Here is a 6,029-nt window from a genome sequence, read left to right as displayed (position 1 = left end):
GAAAGGATTCCAGTTAATTTATTTATTTATATATTTAATTATTTATTTATTTATATTTCGTATTTTTGTCTTTTTATTTGTTAATTTGGAGCTAATTTCCGCCCACCTTGGAATCTTAGTTCATTTTTCCTGCATTGTCACTTACCTGTAAGGGAGTAGTGCCGTCAGTGCACCCTATGCAGTGCACTGTATGCATTACTTACGGGTCTTTGCGGCGTTCCTGCGACCCTTAGCTGCGACCCCTTTCATTCCTTTTACTGTGCCTCCTTTCATATTCTCTTTCTTCCATCTTACTTTTCTCAGGCCTCTTCTGACAGTTGTTTCATAGTGCAGCTGCTTTGAGGTTTTCCTCCTGTTACACCTTTCAAACCTCTTTACTCTCAGTTTCCCTTTCAGCGCTGAGTGACCTCGTAGGTCACAACGCTAACTCTTTGGCCTGAATATTATGTCAAGTTTCATTTAATTATCGTCGCCTACACACTGATAAAATATTAGTCGATCATTCGTTAATTTATAATCAACGATCTGTTCCACATGTTGAGGTAAAGAGAGGTGGATATTTTAAAAAAACTCCTAAAAAGCTATTCTAAAATTTAACACCATATTTTACTTACTCGGGGAGTAAGTCTACAAACTACTTTGTTGTTGTTCTTTCTGTTGTTGTTCTTGATCTTGTTGGGGGGTGGGAAAGCGTAAAAAGGTCTGAAAAAGATGTTACTCATTGAGTTAAAGATACAGGAATGTTAGGATAGGATATTTATGATTTATATATTAGAATGAAAACGTGAAAATTAAATAATGCTGATTTTAAAAAGAGATTTCTAATGACAAATAAGAGTATTTATTTTAATTTTCGCTGGTGAAACAACGCTCTATTTAACCATAGATTTTAGCACTCGCCCTGAGTGAGCTGGAGGTCGGATGTTTATATATTTCCTTTTCCCTATACAGCGACGCAACTTTTTTTAACAAATTCTGCAGTGCTGGATATATTTCCCGAGAGATTTTAAATAACCGGACGCTTTTATTTGGAGTTGCCCGGTTGCTTTTATGCCATTCATTCCTGCATGAGAGAATTACAGCAGGAAAGATTGAGTGTGAATTTCCTTTTATTTTTCATTATTCCAGCGATTTTATATTGTCACATCTTTATATTTCCGGTAGGGAATTACAGATTAATCGTCACATATTAGTTTTCCGTAGAAGAAAACTATTAACATGGCTGCTTTTCCGTCCGTCCGCACTTTCTCTCTCCACCCTCGGACCTTAAAACCTGCTGAGGCTAGAGGGCTGCAAATTGGTATGCTGAGCATCCACCCTCCAATCATCAATCATACCAAATTTCAGCCCTCTAGCCTCAGTAGGCTTTATTTTATTTAAGGATAAAGTTAGCCGTGATCATTCGTACGGCAACGCTATAGGATAGGCCACCACCTGGCCGTGGCTGAAAGTTTCATGGGTAGCGGCTCATACAGCGTTATACGCGGTATAGAGAACTTGATTTCTTCGGCCGTTTTTTTACTTCTTTTTTACAGTTAACGATACAAAGCTTATGAAGAATGCTTAAATACTTTAGTTTGAGAGCGAATGTCTGTCTATCTCAAAAGCGAAAGGGATGAGTATTAAGTGAAATACCGTTCCTTTGGTTGTTGTTGTTGTCAATTATTATTAGATTTTTATGTTTTTGACAAGTCGATTATAAACAGGTTCCATGACAGTCAAAATTCTCTCTGACCCCGCTCTCGCTCTCTGCAGTTCTTCAACGAAGCACTTTTAAAGCAAATCAGTAGATAAATTTATTTCTGTTTTGTCTCATTATGTCATCAACTGTCACCTGCTTTCCATCCAAAAAGAATCGTACAATTTCTTGAGCTTGTAAAGGTGTGCTTGATGACATTAATTCAGGCGTAGTTATATCATAGTACGGTATGATTTTAGTATACAATCACCTACAGAATAAGCTATGAATAATGGTACGGTATGATTTTGGCATCAAATCACTTAAAGAATGTGCTATGAATAGTTGCCACCACATGAGTCGATATCTACTTTTACATTTGTCAGGCCACGAGGGCATTTCAACCTCTCATAATACATAGCTCATAGATCATTTATTTTTCCTGCCTGCTTATAAATCATATATTTCGGTACTGTGTTTGCCCCCTGTCCTAATTGGAATGACAGACCCCTCCTGAAATTTGAAACCAATTGTCCTTCTGATGCACTGTATCTATTTTGCCTGCCATATGGGCAAGAATTGCCGCAAGTTTGACTATCGGTTCGCGTATTAATAATCTTTCCATTTTTCACTGTTTGGGAGTAAAACGTTTTAATTAAACACTCGTCGGTAGCTCATCACCCACACATGACAAACTTGTTGAATGCAAGTCGGCAACTTGTCACCCACACATCCAAAACTTGTTGAGTACAAGTCGCCAACTTATCGCCCACTCAACACTGACTTGTTGAATACAAGTCGGCCAACTTATCGCCCACTCAACACTGACTTGTTGAATACAAGTCGGCAACCTATTGCCCATGCATCTTGTTGAATACAAGTCTGCAACTGATCACCCATACATCACAAATTTATTGAATACAAGTTGGTAACTTATTGCCCACGCATCACAAACTTGTTGAATACAAGTCAGCAACTTGTTGCCCATACATGTCAAACTTGTTGAATGCAAGTCGTCAACTTATTGCCCACACATGACAAACTTGTTGAATACAAGTCGACAACTTGTCGCCCACACATCACAAACTTGTTGAATACAAGTTGGAAACTTATCGCCCCCACATCACACTTATTGAATACAAGTTGGCAACTTATCAACCTCATATAACAAACTTGTTGAATGCAAATCAGCAATTTATTGTATTGTCCACACATCAACACTTGTTGAATACACGTAAGCGTCTTATCGCCCACAAATCACAAACTTGTTGAATACAAGTCACCAACTTATCACCCACACATTACAAACTTGTTGAATACAAGGCGTTTCCTTAGCTGTCCAACTTCTTTATCTCTATCTTCCACCAGCTTTCATGACTGATTTAAGAACGAGATTCTATGTCGAGCCTCCTGGAAGGTTCAGAAACGTGACTGTGGGGTCCTGTTAACCTAAAATGTATAGCAATAACTGGGTTCGAGAGCTCCAAATCACAGCGTAATAAGTCAAATCTCTCTCTCTCTCTCTCCTCTCTCTCTCTCTCTCTCTCTCTCTCTCAAATCTGAAAATGCTCTCTATCTCTCTGAAATCTGAAAATGCCCTCTCGCTCTCTTAACTATAAATGTGCTCTCTCTCTCTCTCTCTCTCTCTCTCTCTCTCTCTCTTCTCTCTCTCTCTCTCTGCCTAATACGTAAGTAAACAATTATTTCTAAAAAATAATATAAAAAGTCTGGCGGAGCAAAAATCGAGCTGTTTTTTTCTGCAGTGATTTTAAATATCTCTCTCTCTCTCTCTCTCTCTCTCTCTCTCTCTCTCTCTCTCTCTCTCTCTTTGAGGATATCTTGCAGTGATGTATCAAACCAGCTCGAATGGCAGTTCACGTGTTTTTCGGCGTCTTTTATTTTGTTATACTGAAGCTCCTCGCGTCTTCTTTCAACTCAAAGATCAAACTAGACCCCATGTTTATTCCACGAGTCTCTCTCCTTCGCTGTCAACTTTGACTGGCAACACTTACATATTCCTTTACGAAGTAGAATTCCATTATATTTATTACGAGGCCGCCGAGGGTGGAAAAAGGTAAAAGAACGAAGGTAAAACGCCCGCGCTGTCAATGCGTCATATCGTCGTCTTTTTAGTTCTGCTCGTGTTATGGTATTCTTGTGGTACTGGGTGTGTTAAACTCACTAAATTCCTTAAATACGCAATCATTGTTTAATTTATAGCCAAATATTTTCCTCCATAATGCGTAAATTTTAAGATTCTTTTATCAAATTCGTTTGACTTTTCACGAAAAGAAATTTTGTCAAGGAAATGTAAAATTACACCGCGTGCACTTAATTATATTTACTTTTCAATGATGTAGCATTTTCCGGTATTATATTAACTTGAGTATTTCTAGGAAATGTTTTTCCTTTTTTTTTTAACTGGATGCACTTTTTAATTCATTTTTTTCGCAAATTGCAATTCAATCGTTTAATTTTTTTCTAGTTTTCATTACAACCCAAAATCTTTTTGGGGGGACCATTTCATTTTTTTATTATTGTATTTATTATTAAAGCAAATGTTAACAAATGTCCCACTTCTTATGAAGAATTCCCACAACCTACTGCCTGCCCCACCTCCGAAAAAAAAAAAAAAAAAAAAGATAACGAAAGACTAAAAATACCTTTGTTCATTTTAGCCCAAACTCCTAAACAATTTGTTCTTGAGTGGGCTTGTGGCGGGGGTTAGGGTGGGTTAGATACCGTTGGATGTTAATTATTAATTGTTATATATTGTTTATTGCTGTTCTCTATTTGCCATTGTATTCATTAGTGCCAGTCAGTTTATTCATTTACTCGTGTACGGATGGATATATATATTCTTCATATATATAAAATATATATATATATATATATATATATATATTATTCATATTGCTATATCAGTATATATATGTGCTGTGTGCTTGCGTATGTAGTATGTAAATACCGTTTGTGCATCAGCATTCCTAAGAATTGTATTCAAGAATACGAGAATGACTCGTACCTAATAATGCTATATGTAATGATGTATTCATATTACACATACACACACACACACACACACACACACACACACACACATATATATATATATATATATATATATATATATATATACATATATACGTATATATGCATTTATCTTTGACACGTGTAAGCCTGGTAGAATTTCTGCACCAACGTGTAAAGGTTAAATTCCGTTTTGAGAATTGCGTCCTCTCCCCTTCTTCCGAATATCAGATAGATGCTGTAGGGGACTGACTGAACACCCTCTCCCAAAGGCTTATATCTAAAAGGTCTGTTTCCTCCCTAATCTCTTTTTTTTTTTTTTTCGCGCAGTAAAAGATATTCGTTTTATGTTGACGTTTTGTGTCCTTGGAGTCGCTCTTTCCTGGCATGTGGTGTGCACTAATGATCACATTTTTATTTATATTTATAAAACGTTTTTCGATTTAATTGGTGGTGAGTCGCGAAATCGTTCTATTGGCTTTGGGAAGTTTGAAATATGTGAATGCGTAGCTGTCGAAATTTCTCCGAAAATACGATTTTTATCTTCTCTTTTGTTTTTCTTTTGCTCACCGCCAAATTTTATTTTTGTCCACCGCCTTTTTTTTTTTTTTTTTTTTTTTCCTTTTTTTTGGCCCACCACCAAAAAAATTTTTTTTTCCCCCCGCCAAAATTTTTTTTTTCTTTTTTTGCTCACTGCCAATTTTTTTTTTTTTTTTTTTGCCCACCACCATAATTATATTGCTTGCTCTGGAGTAAGCCTACGAATTAGTTTGTTGTTCGTGTTGTGGGGGGAGGGTGTTAGGAAAGGTCTATGGAAGAGCCTATAAAGGTCTGAAAAAGGTGTTTCGCTTTGAGTTCAAGATTCAGGAATTTTAGTACACGATATTTATGATTTATTTAAAAGACTGAAAATGTAAAATTTTAAATAATGTGCATGTTAAACAGCGCATAGAGATGATTTCTAATAAAATATAGCCTATTTATTTTCATTTTCGTTGGTGAAACTACGCTCATTTGACCGTAGATTTCAACACTTTTTAATTTATGTTAAAATTTGCGAATGTAATGTTTACAACTTAAGCTTGATGTGAAAATCTTGAACGCGTCCTGAGTAAGCTGGAGGTCGGTTCATGCCTTGAAATCACAAAAACATTTGAATAATTATGGAAAATATAAAATAAATTATATAAACTATAATAATTCTATTATCATTTTATAAAGATTTGTCGTTGTCACTCACACTCAGTCTCTTAAATATATATATTATATATATATATATAATATATATATATATATATATTATATATATATAATATTAAAT

The sequence above is a fragment of the Macrobrachium nipponense genome, chromosome 15 (genome assembly GCF_015104395.2).
Source record: "Macrobrachium nipponense isolate FS-2020 chromosome 15, ASM1510439v2, whole genome shotgun sequence".
Classification (NCBI taxonomy): domain Eukaryota; kingdom Metazoa; phylum Arthropoda; class Malacostraca; order Decapoda; family Palaemonidae; genus Macrobrachium; species Macrobrachium nipponense.
Note: the sequence above shows the minus strand (reverse complement) of the source record.